Source organism: Leopardus geoffroyi, chromosome X (assembly GCF_018350155.1).
Source record: "Leopardus geoffroyi isolate Oge1 chromosome X, O.geoffroyi_Oge1_pat1.0, whole genome shotgun sequence".
NCBI lineage: Eukaryota > Metazoa > Chordata > Mammalia > Carnivora > Felidae > Leopardus > Leopardus geoffroyi.
Window position 1 is genome coordinate 72,257,288 of NC_059343.1, and position 17,677 is coordinate 72,274,964.

Genomic DNA, 17,677 nt, shown 5'->3' on the forward strand with positions numbered 1-17,677 from the left:
TGACTGAGCCACCCAGGTGCCCCATGTAATTTTATCTTCTATATCACCTATTCTTTCCTCTGCTTCTTCAATCCATGTTTTGACTATATCCACTTGGTTTTGCATCTCAGTTATAGCATTTTTTTATATCAGCCTGACTAGTTTTTATGTCTTTTATCTCTGCAGCAAGGGTTTCTCTGGTGTCTCATATGCTTTTTTTCAAGCCCAGATTTTAAGTCTTATGACTGTTGTTCTAAATTGTTGTTCAGATATATTACTTATATTTGTTTTGAGAAAGTCGTTGGCTGTGATTTCTTCTTGACCTTTCTTTTGGGGGGAAGTCCTCCATCTTCTCATTTTGGCTGTTCTGTCTTTTGAAAACTTACTATGTTTACTGCACCTGACAGAACTATTATATCAAAAAGGGGTCATACACTGTCCATGTCCTGGCACTTCAGGAATTGTTTCTGGATTATACTGTTTGCACTCTGCTGTTGCATTCTGGCTGCTCTTTTCCACTGGTAAGTCGTGTGCAGAGCTCATCCTTACTTGCATAAGGGGTGTTTGGACCTTTAACTAGGTGTGCTTTGATTTGTTTGTTGATATACATCTTGGGAAAAAAAGAGAAGTATGAAAAAAAAGCCTAAATCAAAAAAAAAAAAGGAAAATGAATAGGAATTAATAAACCAAACGATCAAAAAACTATAAGCCTGATTCTAAAGAAAAATTTCCAAAGAAAAAAAAAGAAAAAGACATAAAGAAGCCCAATCCAGAAAAAAGAGAAAATATAATGAAAAAACAAACTGACAAAGAAGAAACTATAAGCCTGATTCCAAAGAAAAGACAAGAGAAATATAAAAGTCAAGAAAAGAGAGAGAGAGAGAAAAAAGTAATCCTGGTCTTATTTCCATCAGAAATGCGGGTGACACTTTGAAGCACTCTATGTTCGGTAGACTTGGTGTATGTGGGGTGCTGCCTGTGCTGGTTTTGTTGAGGAGAGGCCCACCTTGCTGCTCAGAGTCAGAACTGTCACAGTAAATATGCATTTGCCAGGCCCAGTGGGGTAGGGGTTGGTACAAGCGAGTCCTGCCTCCACTGGGGTCGCTGTGTTGCTCTCTGAAGTCTGTGTCAGTGGGAGGGGGAAAATCACATTCTCCCACTCTCTTGTCCCCAGACAGGGGATCTCATACCTCTCGCTGTTCAGGAAGCCCTCACAGAATAGTGAGGGTCGTCCGTGTTTCCTTGCAGTACAGTTCTCACGCTTTTTATCTTTTGTGCACAGCTGGGATTCAAAACTCCACATCTTAAAGGACCCGGTGCTGTGTAGACTTGGCCCCTCCTTCAGAGCCTCTCTCCATGCTGTGTCTGATTTCCTTTGTCCCAGACAAACAGTCCCATGCCTGTGTGGCCCACGGAATCTATGTTGTAATACTGCGAAAAGCAACAAGCAGATTTTCTGCTCTCTGTGCACACATCCATCCCCTGCTAATGAAAGGCTGTTTGCTGGTACCTGCTGGGTCTTTTGTCCCTGGGGAGGCAATATACCCTCTTTCAAATGTACTCCAAGAAACATAATATTATCTCCCAGTGCAATCCTGGAGATCCCTACACCATTCTATGGGGCCAGTGCGCTCATTCTCCCCAGGAGCTCATGCCATAGCTCTGCCCAGGATATAAAGTAACACACTTCAACAACCTCAGAGTAAGCTCCACACGCTGTTTGCAGAAAACCTGCAACACTCAGTTACCCTCAATCACCAGTCTGTGGTCCAGAGAGGTTTTCATCTTGTGGGAACCCAATGCTGCACTCTATCAGCCCCTCTCTCTTTCTCTCCCTTTTCTCTCTCCAAGGGAACAATTCTCTCCCCTCAGCAGCACCACCGTTTTTCTCTTCCACAATGTACTTCCACACACCTTGCACGTGTCACACTGTGTTCCTCCAGTGGAGATCCTTCTGTCAGTCCTCAGATGATTACCTGTGTGTTCCAAGTGATCTGACCTCAATTAAGCTACGTTTGAAGGACAAGGAAAGCCTAGGATCCCCCTACTTCTCTGACATCTTAACTTCTCTCCCTAAATTAAAAGTATTTTTTATTTGGGCAGGCTGAGAGAGTAATTCCCCCATGATCCCAAATAAATTCAGTCTAATTTCATACAACTTGGGCAACTACTTGCTATGAATTTACATTCTTCAGTCTAGATACTTACTCTGAGTCAAGTGACTGAAGTTCTACTTTGTCCCTCCCCCAAATTTTCCATTTTTTTCATTTTTAAGAAGAATAATTGACAGAATTGTGTATTCTTGTGTCAAGAATAATTGACAATATTGTGAAATACACCATATTTCAAGTGTAAAACATGGTGATTTTACATATGTGTACATTATGAAACGATTACCACAATCAAGTTAATTAGCATCCAGCACCTCACATAGATTTTTTTTTCTTTTTTGATTCCACATGTAAGTGATACCATACACATTTGTCTTTCTCTGTCTGGTTTATTTCACTTCACATAATGTTCTCCAGGTTAATCCCCATGTTAATGCATATGGCAGGATTTCCTTCATTTTAGAGGCTGGATAATATTACACTGTGCATGTGTCTGTGTATCTCTGTGTGGGTGTATAATCACAATTTCTTTATCCATTCATCTGTCAGTGGATACTTCAGTTGATTCCATATCTTGGCAATTGTGAATAATGCTGTAATGAAAATGGAAATGCACATATCTCTGGAAGATGCTGATTTCATTTCCTTAAAATACATACCAAGAAGTGGGATTGATGGATCACATGGTAGTTCTATTTTTAATTTTTTGAGGAACCTCTGTAGTTTTCTCTATAATACCTGTACAAATTTACATTTCCAGCAACAGTGTATAAGGATCTGAATAGACATTTTTCCAAAGAAGAAATACAAATGCCAAGCAGATACATGAAAAGACTAATCATCAGGGAAATACAAATAAAAATCACAGTGGGATATCACTTCATACCTGTTAAAAATGGCTGTAATCAAAATGACAAGAAATAACAAATGTCGGTGAGGATGTGGAGAAGAGGGAACCCTTGTCCCTCTCTAATTTACTGTGTAATGTGGGGAAAGTCACCTATCCTTCCTCAGACCTGTTTATTTGTAAATGAAGGATAATAACCATTTAATGTACTTATCTGAGTGATTGGAAAAATTAAATAATAAATGTGACTGTAGGTTTCCAAAACATCAATGTACATTTTTATATTTTTTATCCTTCTCTTCACTAAATAATAATCTACTTGAAGACAGAAATGACATCTTATTGTCTTATCCTAGTTTTCATTTAGTAGGTACCAGCTATAAGCTAGGCTATGTTCTAGCTACTTGGAATAAAAAGGTTAATAAAATATAGTCTCTATGCTGAAGGGGCACATACTTTATTTTATGGAGGAAGAAAGGAGGGGATAAAGTGGGAACAGTAAACAAATATTTAACTAAATATGATGCTATAGAGTTATGCAATAGAGGCATATTAAGACTGACGAATGGATAAAGAAGATGTGGTATATATACACAATGGAATATTACTCATCCATCAAAAAGAATGAAAACTTGCCATTTGCGATGATGTAGATGGAGCTAGAGTGTATTATGCTAAGTGAAATAAGTCAATAAGAGAAAAACAAATACCATATGATTTCACTCATATGTGGAATGTAAGAAACAAAACAGATGAACATATGGGAAGGGGGAAAAGAGAGAAGGAAACAAACCACAAGAGACTCTTAACAATAGAGGACAAACTGAGGGTTGATGGAGGGAGGTAAGTGGGAGAAGGGCTAGATGGGTGATTGTTATTAAGGAGGGAACTTGTGATTAGCACTAGGTGTTGCATATAAGTGATGAATCACTGAATTCTACTCCTAAAACCAATATTGCACTGTATATGAAATACGAACTAAAATTTAAAGAAATAAAAAATAATAGAGGCATATTAAAAATGCAGAAAATGCCATGACAATGGAGATGGGGACGTTATTGATCCTGACTTGGGATATTCAAACAGTTTCCCCAAAATGGCTTTAGATCTGATTCCTGAAGCATGGGTAGAATTTCTTTCCAGGCAGAATTGGAAAGAGAGGGCATTCCAAGGAGAAAGAAGAGGACAGAGAAAGTACAAATGTATGGAAATAATTTACATGTTCTGGAGAGACTGAGTAGTTTGGTGTGGTTGAGGTGTAGAGTGGATGCATGGGGAACTGGCTACAGATCCTGGGGAAGTTGGGAAAATATATTGGAGTGAAGAGGAGACTAGAGGCTGGGAAATTATCTAGGAGTTTGCTGTAGTGCTCTGAGAAAGAGATTTTGAAGACTTGGTAGTGGCAGTGGGAATGGAGAAGGTTTTGTTTGAGAGCCATCCCAGAAGTAACACTGACAGGATTTGGTGACTGAATGTAAAACTAGAGGGAGCCTTGTAAGTAAAGAGAATTAACCTTTTTAAGTCTTGTGACTCAGAACTATATACAGTGACTTGTACATAGAAGGGGGTTATTAAATCATTGCCTAATTGGATTGCTTAAAGCTCCTCACTAGAAGATGTTAATATCATCATAAAGATAAGGCTTTATTTTCTTGTATCCACAGCTGCCATTCCAGTAACTTTTAAGAGTATTAAATTCGCTATTAAATGATTTTTAGTGTCTCCAAGAGCAAAAAAAAAAAAAAATATTCTATTTTTCAAGTAAAAATATAAAGAATTTATAGATTGGCTTCTTTGTTATTGAGGACAGGGAAGAATAAGGATATTCAGAAATTTGCTACTTATTATCATGTGAACAGAACTAGATTGATGTTTATCCTTTCAATATATACCTGGTAAAAGGATTTGCTAGACAGATTTATAGTATTTTAAACTAAAACATTACATTTGCAAAAACTTTTAATTGCCCTAGGTAGTTCTCAAGAAAGCCCTCTGAAGTTGACAGAATATATATTACTATATTCATGTTGTAACTGAAGACACTGATACTGGAAGAAGAAAAATAACTTCTCTAAGTATGACAGCTAGTCAATCTTAGTGTCAAGAATTCCTTTCATTTCTGATTTCAGTTTCTCAGCAAGACCCAGGAATATGTATTTTTATCAAGGTCTTTGGGTTATTCTTCAGCAGGTAGTACTTAAGAATCATACACTTATAAACTAACTGGAGTTGGGAAATGAGAATGGAGTGGAGGAGAGGTGTTATCTAAAAGGAAAGTAGGTGTCTAAGGTGTTATAATAGGATAATGGAGGAGGGTGGGATAAAGTCCAAGAAAGGTAGGGAAACAGTCACATTTCTAAGCCCTTAATCTAATTCCTGGGTTTAGAAATGAGGAGCATTGTTCTTGTGATGGTTGTTGCTGCTGTTGTTTTTGCTGGCGTTTTATTATTATTTTAAAAAAATTTTAAAGTTTAAATTGAGAGAGAGACACACACAAACAGAGCACAAGTGGGGGAGGGGCAGAGAGAGAGGGAGACAGAATCCAAAGCAGGCTCCAGGCTCTGAGCTGTCAGCACAGAGCCTGATGCGGAGCTCAAACCCACAAACCAACTGTGAGAGCATGACCTGAACCAAAGTTGGACGTTGAACCGACTGAGCCACCTAGGCACCCCATTATTTTATTATTATTAATTATTAATCATTATTATTAGTTTTTTTAAGTAGATGGGGAGTTAAGCACACGTGGAGCAAATTCAAGTTACTTCTTAAAAGTGTTTGCCTTGTCTTACCAAGACCTAATGGTGAATATGTGTCCATGAATTCTTTGGCTGAATGTCAGTATGCATTTCTTTCATTAAAATAAAAATTCCAAGAAGGTAGGATTTTTGTTTGCCTTGTTCATTATTGTCTCCCCAGAACTTAGAACTGTTTCTGCCACAGACTAGATATACCAGAAGCCTTTGTTGAATCAAATTTCTTGTAGAAAGACATGTCTAAATTCATACATTTGTTGTTGTTAAGCAAGGATACTTTTCTGTAATTGAAGTCTCAAGAGGTTAAGATATGTGACATAAACATGATAGTTTTTTGGTTATGTTGATGTTTGTAGGACTGCCACAAGTACTTCCCAGGACTGGACCAAGCAGTTTCTAAAGACCTGATCTCAGTAGTAGTTGGGTCTATTAGAAATAGAACGATTACTTCAGGTACTTATACATTACATAGGCCTTTGTGGGCTGGCCTAGGGACATTATATTTTGAATGAGTTGTTTCAATTAACTTAAAATTTAGGAAAGGGGTAAATTGGAATACAAGGTATTATTTTGACATAATCAAAAAAACTGTTCACACCTTAGCAATGGTTAATTTACACTGAAATTTCAAAGCATCAAAGAAATACTTTTCAGATTGGATTTAAAGCAATATATGATAAGAGTACAGTTAGAATAATTTGCTGCCTAGCACAAGTCCAACAATATAATAAAAGGTAATGAGAATTAGAAGTAACTAAAAATGAGGAATAATTTATAATTTCTGAGGCACTTTTACATGCCTTATTTCATTGGATTCTTGAAATAATGCCTATTTTATAGCAAGGAAACCAAAGCTCACAGAAAATAAGTGACTTATCCAGGGGTACCTGGCTGGTAATAGTTGTGTTCCACTTCTATAAAATACATTTCTCCAAATGTATATACACACACACACAAAAAAAAAATGAGTTTTGAGGGTTTTAAAGAATCCTCCTTCCCAAATGAGAGGAAAATCTATTTTCAAATGTCTACGAAATCTAAATCGGTTTCTTAATGGCAGCATTTACAATCTTTAGCCTGTAAAATGCTAATTTGTATTGTTTTCACATATCTAAGTGGAAAAGGCAATAGGCAAAGTTTTCTAATTATTTCTGATCATATAACATTTTTCTTTTCACAAAGCCTTTCCTGAGATTGGTGTCTCTCAGAATTTACTTCAGGAAATGCTATTTCAGGACCTTGTTCTCAGCTGTCAAAGTCAAAAAGCATTGCCATAGTAGTTCAAGGTGTAACAGCTAGAGTTATTTGACTTTTACTATAAAAATCTTGAAGATAGAAGTTTTCAAGTTCCAAAAAAAGTCCTTAATGCAATGATTGTTTTTAAACAAAACCAAGAAGCTGAGGTAGGCATCTGGGGGGGTAGGAATTATATCCTGAGTGCTCCTCAAATTGTATTATGTAAATGACTACCTATTCCATATACCTGAAAGGAAGCCCTATGTAGTTGACCTTGATAAAGAAACAAGGCTTTTGCATGAGGATATGACACATATTGTAGTATATTTTTTTCTTTTCCTCTTTATTAATAAGAAAGGCAATTTATAAATGATTAATGCTTTTACTTATAATAAAAACAGAACTATATATTTCTAGCCCTTGGATACTTTAAATCAATCATTTGAAAATTATTTGAAAGCGGCTGGAATGATAGCCTTGGGGAATAGGGAATAAGTTTTCTTTTTGGAGACTATTTTATTTCATTCATTTTAACAACTCAATTCAATAAATGGGTTTGCTGAGTGAATGAAAAAAAAATCCATGAATGAATAAATGCCACCTGTGTATAATGTTCCATCTGAACAAGGAATTTTGAAGACAGCTAAGAGGTGGTTCTTTATCTTCAAAAGTTTTTAATGGAGTTATGAGCTCTTACCTGTTGCCTACTCCAGATAAATAGCTTTCATGCTTTACAAAGTGTCTTTACATTTATTCTCTCATTGAACCTTCATAAAACTCTGGTATGTAAAATCAGACTTTTCCCTCATTTTATAGGGAGGGAAAATGACTTGCCTGGGGTTCTATTGTAGAAAGATTAGTGTCAGCTGTCATCTATGTGTAGAAAGGCAAATTCTAATCAATCCTTTGCTGGCAAGCTATTCCTGATGAACCATGCCTGTTTTATCAATCTGTTTAGTAAGGATTCCATATGAATTTGAACTCCTTGGTATATACATTTAACTTGTTCTTAAGTTGTTTTCACTGGGACATGTTCCAAAAGGAAGAAACTACACTCGTTTTTTAAACCTTCTCTTAGTGTTTTGTTGGCACATGCTGAAGAATGCACTTCACTGAGAATCTTTGGGACCAGATGATGGTTGTGTCTGAGGTCTGTTTGGTACTTTCCCTCCTTGTATTGGCTGTCTACATGAACATTTTTGGTAAAGTACATACTGAATTTGTAAAATATAAAATGATTTGCACACTTGTCTTCTCAAAATACAAATATATGCATTCCACTTACCAGGAAGGCATCAGGAAAAACACCAGAAGCTAGACAAGAGAAGACCCAATTCAAGTTATGGCTCCAGAATTTACAAACATGTAGCCATGACAAAGTCATTTAGCCTTGCTAAATCTCTTTCCTCACTTATAAAGTGACAGGGTTACTTTTCTTTGTCTATCTATAGATTGGTATTTACAAAACTACTGGGCAGACAATGTCTTTGTAGAGGATTTTGAACTTCTACCAGGAAAAGCATTATAAAAATGTAGCTTTTATTATCATCATGCAGCCATTATAGCTGGTACAATTGGTTTTGTTAAACATTGAAGATCAGGGTTCATGGATTATAGTGTCAATTTTGTCATAAACTTCCTATTTGACTGTGAACACCCAACTTCACACTTTTGTTCCTGAATTTACCTTCTGTAAAATACAGATAGTAATATTTAACTGCATCATAGAGGATGTTATGAAACTTTCCTTTTTCAATATTCTCAAGTATAAAGAAACATAACAATTATTAGCACTACTTTATTCTGACTGGCATCTTTGTAGGACAGTCTTAGCATATATGAATAAATTAGAGAGGTAAAGTCTTCTTTCTAGTATATAGTTAAAAATTTTTGCATATATATTTCTCCTATATTCTCTCCTTAAACTGTTATGGAACCAGGCTGGAATGCTGGTGGAAAAACCAAGCAGCACTTGGAGATCTTGGTGGATTGGAGATTTATTTAACACCACCGGGCTCAGAGGAGACCATTTCTCCAAAGATCTGAGTGCCGAATGCAAGTGGGAAGGGTAAATTATAGTTGTCAGCTTCCATATCTGTGGGGGTTTTCACGTGTGTGGCAAACAAGGCAAGAAGAACCCGGAAGAGGGGTCTCTAAGCTAGAGACTAGAGCTTGTTTTAGTCCCATTGGCCTTCTTATGGTGTAAAATTTTATTCATTTTCTCAACATTCTCTCCTTTTATGCTTTTTAAAAAATCTTTTATTAGGCATCACTTTTTAGCTCTAGGGGTTGGTACCCTCGGAGGGCTAGGATATGTGCTGCAGTTTGGCGAGCAGCAGTGTTTTCAATAAAACATACCAGGGTATTTAGTATATAGGGGCCAATGGTCACAAGTAAAATTATGGAAAGGAGGGGCCCTGCCAGGGAAAGGAGCCAGAATGCCCAGTCTGTGAGATCCCATTCTCTCCATTAACTGATATTTTCCTGTTGTCTACGTTGAACTCTTTCCTTGAGTTACTTAACCTTAGTCCTGACTATTCCTGATTTGTTTACAAAATAGCAACATTCATCCTCCAGAAAGATACAAGTCCCTCCTTTTTTTGAAGTGAGGAGGTCGAGGGCTTACCTATTTTGAAGGGACACTGCTTCCAAGGAGTTTATTTGGCTTCATAAGGTTAACAGGGAGTCTGCCATCTGTTCCATGTCCAGTTTGTTGGTGCAGTCTCTATTAGCCCAACAGCAAGAAGCAAGATCAGGGCTATGACACCAGTAAGGGGCAAAGGCTGGCAGAGTTGCATCCAAACCCCTGGGCTTGGTCCATATGTTGATTCCTCAAGCTTCTGCTGTGAGGAGGCCAGCCAGCTTCTGGGATATGGCTGGAGCAGGGCAGGAGATGTCAGGGGCCAGTGTCTTTTTGAGGGTCAGTTTAAGCAGGTTGACTGGATCTGGATCACTTTGCCAGGTTGAGGGTTCCTCTGAGTTGGCCTTCTTAACTCTGGAGTGATGGACCCGGGGTGATACCTGAAACTGAATCCTCTATTTGGTGGTATATCTGTAAAGTCCACCTCCAAGTTTTCGAAAAGGGTAGGTTTCTGGTAACTGTCAGATCAGGTTTAGGGAAGATATGGTTTGCATATTTAGAGATCCATCCTGTTTTCCAGTTGTTTAAATAATCTTATGCCCATGAGGTCTTATTATTATCCCGCAGAATAATAAGCACAGAAGATTATCTATACATGAAATACTGTGACAATTTTTCTGAAGTTTACCTCAAGTTGTCTAGTTTAGGCAAACAACAAACATTTAAAGGTGATCATAACTAGAATTTAACATCCATAATGGTGCATTGTTGAAACATAGTTTTTCTCTCTAAACCCCACCCCCCCCTTTCCTGAGATAGCCAAATTGAGACCAATGCATTTGTAGAACAAGTCCAGTCTTAACAAACCTGGCCTAATTATTTACATAAGCTCAGCAAGAATAGCGATTGATTGGGGCACATGGGTGTCTCAGTCGGTTGGGCGGTTGGGCAGTTGGGCGGTTGGGCAGTTGGGCGGTTGGGCATCTGACTTCAGCTCAGGTCATGATCTCACAGCTTGTGAGTTCCAGCCCTGCATTGGGCTCTGTGCTGACAACCCAGAGCCTGGAGCCTGCTTCAGATTCTGTGTCTCCCTCTCTCTCTGCCCCTCCCCCGCTCATGCTCTGTCTCTCTCCTTCAGAAATAAACATTAAAAAAAAATTAAAAAAGAATAGAGATTGATCATGTGGATTATTTATTTATTTATTTATTTATTCGGTGAGCTTTTATTTTATTTTTTTAATATGAAATTTATTGTCAAATTGGTTTCTAAAGAACACCCAGTCTCATCCCAACAGGTGCCCTCCTCAATGCCCATCACCCACTTCCCCTCCCTCCCACCCCCCATCAGCCCTCAGTTTATTCTCAGTTTTTAAGAGTCCATGAAGATCTTTTAAAGTCTGCTTTGCTGGAACCTTTTATAAGGAATCTCTGGGTTGAACTTTTAGTAGCCTCTCCAGGCCAGAAGCCAAGCCAAATACTTGCCATCAGACAGGCCTGCAATACCTGTAGAATTGGGCGAATTCCCCTTCATGAGGTCACCAAGATATCCTGAGGTTCCTGTACCTGCCAGGAAGTGACCTTCTTTACTCAACTGGTGAGGCTGCTGGGAACTCTGTAAGCAAGGTATCAGGCCAACATTTCCAACGGGCTTTATGGTTCCATGTTTCATAAAGTCAATCTTAGTTCCTTAAAGCTGTCTGGTCATATCTGAGTTTATGAATGCCACTCTCAAATATGACATTCCAGTCAAAGCCTTGGTAAAACCAATATTTGAATGGTGACCTGTCACAAGATGAACAGATTCTTATTGAACTTATGCAAACAATTGTAATTGCCATGAAAGAAAGAATACTCACTGAGAGTTTTTGAATTTCAGGGGAGTTATGTAGAGAGAAAAGATAAATGCTTCAGTTTACAAATAAATATGTTATGACATTTCTGTATATCATAGATATCTTAAGAGAAAGTTTCCTTAATCTGGAAGAGCAAACATTAGAGAACCAGCAATATTTTCAACAAGAATCACAAAACTGTAATGTTCCTCAGTTCATTTAATCCCATGTTCCTAATTCTTGTTCAGTTTAAATGCAGCTTTTTAGTTCTGGAAATTCTTACCCATTTTAGTATTAATCTTAAAGATGTCGAATACCTGCATTTGTCCCCAAAGTCCTTTTATAAATCTCCTTGAAGAAGAAACACGTTTTGTGAGAGAATAAGAACAATATAAATGATAAAATCTCAGAAATAGACATTGTTAAAGATCTGATGAGAGTTCATTATGATGCAATTGACAAAGAAATTCGGTTATCTCTGTGACACATAACACTTCAAGTAATCAGAATATTAACTGATGACCTTATACCAAAACATTAAAACTTTAGGAATTGCATATATATTTGGGCAGTTACAGCATTTACCTGTGCAATACAACCTAAGGTTTACCATTGTATGACAGTGCCTTTCCAAGTAATTTAGCATCCCAAATAAAAAGGCCTAATTGGTCAAAAAGACTTCATTTACCATTTAAATCCTGGGAAGTTTGTTAAAACCTTAGGAAGTTATAAGTACATCCTAAACAGGATTACAGATCATTACGAATCTTAAAACTTTATTTATTCAACCAAGGTGGCAATAAAAGATCCTATAGGTGAATATATAGCATTATATAGTTGTTACCAAAACCTAGCTCCTTTAACATTGAGAAATTTTAACTAGTAATCAAAGACCTGATAAAGATGAAACCTAAAACTTTGGTTTTCCTGGAAGACAAACCTTTGTTTGCATTGTCTTATCAAGAGCAAATCAACAATGCAAGAACACTTTGACATTTGAGCAGAGAGAAAAGCAGAATTTCAACCTTATACCAGTGTACTTTTAAAATTCCATTCATCTCAACCTTAGTCCATCCTGAGCACACATAAAATTCCTTTCCAAAGATTTCTCTTCATGAACCTTCTACAACTTTCCTTTGCCTTCAAACTTTGTCCCAAAGCCATTTCTCTCCAAATAACCAGTCTCATTTAAGATAAAATTACTTTCTTCTACCCTCAACAAAAATGTATTTCCATTCCTTATATCTTTCTTACATACCTCCTACTTTCCTACATACAGGGTTGCTTTCCTTATTTCTATCAGTCTTAAGTACACTTAGCAGAATTTCAACTCTTAGGAAACCTTAGTCTCCAATTGAGGAGTTAGTAACCAACTGAGAGGTGTTTACACCAGAATTTTTTTAGATGGTAAATTCATGAACCAATTAAGTACAAAGCATGTTTTCCAATAGGTCCAAATAGCCTTAATTTCTCTGCAATAAGAAGTTAAAAACACAAACCTGTGTTCAGTAATCAAAGCTTTAGCAATTCATTCTATTTGGAAAAGACCTAGATATCCAAGGGGGTGCACTTGACTCCTTGACCTTGAGGATGGGAGGAGGAGCCAATGGTGCCTGAGGCACTGAGGAAGGTATAGGAACCAATTATGTAGACCACACCCAAGTTGGTGCAGAAACAGCAGGGGGAGGGGAAGGCAGAAGAGGCAAGGTGCCAGTAGAAGGCAGAGAAGGAAAACCTAATTCAAAACCTTTACTCAGACAGAGGAGCAGACACCATGTTGTTTTTCCACCAAAATGGAAATATGGAGTCCACATCAGGCCAGAGAAGACCGGGAATTTCCCTGAAACAAATGGAGTTTCAGCAACTGCTTGGGAACATTCCTTAAAGTCCCCATCCCGAGGTAGACTAACCACAGTTGGCTCCAATTACAGCTGTTAACCTGGGAAATGAGGGGGAATCCCTCACATCTATTAGGCAGAAGAACAGGGAGAGAGAGTCAGTGTCTCCTTCAGTCTGATTCTATATCAGCCAGACCAATAAGGTCCCCTTCTCGAGGTTCCTCCTCCTGGTATTGGCTGGGTTTCTGGGACTTTCCCTGGTTGGGACATTTATTATTTTAATGTCCTTTTTCCTTGCAGTAGGCTCACTGACCCCTTGCTAAGGAGGTTCTGGGCCTCCCCCCTTTTGTTGTGGTTCTTTTGTGCCTCTGGAGCAAACAGTGTGTAAGCCTCACATAGTCTCTTATAATAATCCCTGGGGGAATCTCCTTGCTGCTGGGAATATTTATGGGCTTCTCAGCCCCTGTTCTGATCCCCTGGAGGAGAGCCTCTTGGTACTGGCAGATGTTGACCGGCATCTGGAGAGCTCCTGCACCTGGCCAAGGGTGCAATCTGGCTGCTGGTTCTTGTGGGGGAGGGTTCTCCGGTCCGGTCTGGGAGAGGAGACAAGGGCGGCAGTGGTGGAGAGACAGATGGGGGGAGGAGTTTCAAGCTCAGGATCAGGGAGGAGGGAGCCCAGTGAGTCATAAGGTGGCAGAAAGACAGGATCTTCCTGCCAGTGTCCTGCAAACACTAGGGGAGAGTTGGGTTGCTCCTTTGGCTCCCTGGGTGAGTCTCTGGATAAAGCAGCTAAAACCTTTGCCTGGCTCTGCTTGCTATGGATGAATCACACCCAAGGCGGATGATTTTGGGCAATTTCAAGCCAGAAGTCGATGTATGGAAATTGATCAGGGTGACCTTGGTCTCTGGAGACAACATGCCAGATGCAGTGGACCATTGGGACATCTAAGGTTCCCTCAGAGGGCCCTCCTAAACCAAAAGTGGGCTGTTCTAACTCACATAGGGTCCTCAATGTGCTGGGGGTTATCTTAATTCCATAGTCTCCCAAAAAACCCTTCTTTGGTCTGTCCCAACCCCATAATATTCCCGTGAGGCAGAGTCGCATAGACAGAGGGATAGGGGTACCCCCTCTAATGAGGAGATGAGTCAGATGCCTGTCTGGCTGTGTCCCAAAGGAACTTAGGTGGCGCTTAGCTGTAGCGGTCTCAGCTTTGTGACTTATGATCAGAAACTATTCCAATGCCGCCATACGCTGTGTGGCATTCACCACGGAATCGCAGATGGGCTCACTCAGACTCATGGGCTTTTGGGGACCTTAAGGGTGCCTGCCTGTGGAGCCACAGAATTGAACTCGGCAGGCAAGCTAGACCGAGTTGCACACTCATACTCACATACACACCAGAGGTTATTACATTCCCTCCCATAGAATTCCTACCTGTGAGACTTCTGAGGTCTCCGGGGAGTGATCAGGTCCCCCTTCCACTCTTGTGAGTGGGCCTGACTAGATTGGGCCCCAGCCTTACCGGTTCTGACGTCGGGTCCAGGTCCTCACCTGCCAAGTCTCCTCGAGTCTGGCGGGAACGGCAGAGCTGGGCTGGCCTGAGGCGACCCAGTGGGAGACTGCTGAAATTCAGGCAGGGCGCACCTTCTCCCTTGCGATTCCTCCTTCTGTCACCGCCTCGCCATTCTTCCAAACCGGTGGCAACATATGGGCCAGCGTGGTTGGGTTTCCCTGTCAGGGAACCAAATATATTACGGAACCAGGCTGAAATGCTGGCAGAAAAACCAAGTGGCACTCGGAGATCTTGGTGGATTGGAGATTTATTTAACACCAGTGGGCTCAGAGGAGAATGTTTCTCCAAAGATCTGAGTGCAGAATGCAAGTGGGAAGGGTAATTTATAGTTGTCAGCTTCCATATCTGTGGGGTTTTCGCTCGTGCGGCAAACAGGGCAAGAAGAACCCAGAAGAGGGGTCTCTAAGCTAGAGACCAGAGCTTGTTTTAGTCCCATTGGCCATCTTATGATGTAAAATTTTATTCATTTTCCCAAAACAACTAATATTTACTGAACTCCACCTGTGTGCCAGGAATTGAATTTAGTGCTGAGAGTTCAAAAGTGGCACTTCCCTGTACCTGCTGTAGGAGGTTTAGAAGTAGAGATCATAAGTTTCTTCAACTGAGTCCTGCTGCTGCTTCAGGTACAGTGCAAGAAAGCAGCATGCTGACAGGGCCCAACAAAGCATGACAGTTGAAACTATTAATGATCATGTCTACTATTTCATAGGAATGAGGCTTGAGGTGCTTACTGGGTCTTAGTTTCTACTATTCATCCATTACCTAGCTATGTGACTTTGGGCACATCAGCTCCACTCCTTGGCATCTCAGTTTTCTCATCTGCAGTCTTTAAGACATCATTTATTTTAGGGTTTCTGTCTTTCAGCTACCGGCAAGGCAACAGTTTATAAAGACAAGGGAGTTTTTTTCTTATGATTAGCTTCATTAGCCAATCAAGATTAGAAAAGAATGTCTGGGATGAATGGTCCCTTATGGACCTTTGAATGAATAACACCTTTCATGGTGTGTGTAAAGGGAAATGATGAGTTTGTTGATCCAATGTAGCCCACTATAAATACAAACTCTCAAGCCAAGTTTGTTGTTTTCTTGCATGACATTTCCTTAATTTACAGGATCAATCAAAATTGGAGTTTACCTTGAGGTTAATGATATGTACAGTGTTAAGTGAAGGCAGAAATGAAATATTTTATTTTTCAGAGGGCTTTATGTGATTTACTCTATCTTTATAGTAGGCAGATTTGTCTTGCTCAGAATATCCTTATTGTTTGTACTCCTTGGAGTCCTAAGAAAAATCATGCATAATTTCAATTTCAGTGCAGATAACACAAGCTTCCTAAAAGTTTCAACTTAGAATTTGTGTTTCTTTCCCCCTGCTTGACTTGAGTGGCAGGAGGCTTAAGGGGGTAGGGCCATGTCTCCTTCCACTTGTGTATCATGGCCCAGCAACTTGATGCTTTAGGCATTATTTAAAAATCCAATGTATTCAAACTTTGGCTTCTGAGAGCAGTAGAATCTGTACGAACAAATAATAGAGTGATAAATACAGAATTTTCATTAAGGAAAAGACTATATTGTGTCCTTTTAAATCAGTATTCAGAAGTTAATCTCAGCATTCACAACCTACTATGTGCTTTAGCTTTGTGCTCATGAAGAAAAGAAAGGAACAAAAAAGTTGATAGTTCTTCTTTCAAATATTGTGGCATAAAGAAATAAGTTTAATATATGCCAACAGTGAGCTCCACTAACATTGTGATATTAATTTAATGCTAGTCTCATTAATTTAATACAAGTCTCTTTGAGCCCTGCATAATTGCTGCCAAGAAAGATAGTGCAACTCAGTGAAGAACAGTTTGTGCAGAGCCACCCCAAATTTGTCTGGTTTACTAGAGTAACACAACTGTTAAATTTTCCAGTTTTATTTTTCTTCACAGTATTGGTTCACTCATGAAGATAAAAAAAAGGAGGGGCTCTTTAAAAATACCCATGCATGATTACCATCTAGATTTTCCTTGAATTGCTTGTTACTTCATGTTCACAAAAGCTATTTTATATTAAAATGCATGAACTTTTGCATTTAGAATGTGTCTAATTTTTCTCAGTTGTGGTTATATCCTTTTAAGAATGATAATTTTAAAACCTTCTTTTAACCTTGTGATACTTTAATTTAAAAAAAAAACTTAAAAAGCAAAGGAATGAATTAGTAGTAGCTTTATTGTTGTTAGTCTATGGACTTTGACTCTGCAAACTTCTGTTCAGGATTCCTTTGATAGAGAATTAATTTAAAAGAAAATAAAAGAAAGACAAGAAACGCTGACATCAGCTCAAAAGTTTTTTGCTGACCTTTAGTTAACAAAGCTCTAAATGGCTACTAGTCTTCCACCTGCAATCAAGTGTAATAAACCTTTGCAGCAGAAGTCAAATTCTAGGAGAAAAAAGTTGGAAGCACACACTTACACCATAAAACCTTATTTATTGCAACCATCAGTCTTCTAAGATATGCTCCACAATGGGATTTGGTAAAGCCATTACAAGGTGCCATATGAGTTCCATTTGCCTACAGTAAATAGAATGTCAGAAATGTCAGGGGGAAATAAATATCGGGCTGGTTAAAAGGGAGCAGAGATGGCTCAAAGCATCATTGAGAGGACTGATTTATCTGGCATGCTGTAATGACTGCAGATGTGGATCTGTTATTCTAGATGAGCAATGAATTTGATGAGCTGATAACATAGGGCCAGAGAGCCTAGCTTTAATTACTGATGAGGAATTTATTTGTGAAGCACTCTGATTTACGGAGGGTTTGTTCTGTTATTGATAGGTGACCTTGGGGCTTTTCTCTTCTGATGAATCCCCAAAAAGGAGCTTTTAAAAGAAATAATCAAACGAAAAGTATTTTATCTGTGCTTAGAACACAATGAAGTCATTT

The 17,677-nt window shown here is 38.9% G+C and overlaps 1 protein-coding gene across 1 annotated transcript in view; it reads left to right on the forward strand.

Annotated features, from left to right (window-relative positions):
- Window positions 1-17,677, forward strand: part of DACH2 (dachshund family transcription factor 2) — an 804,038-nt gene that overhangs the window by 44,469 nt on the left and 741,892 nt on the right. The window lies entirely within an intron of this gene.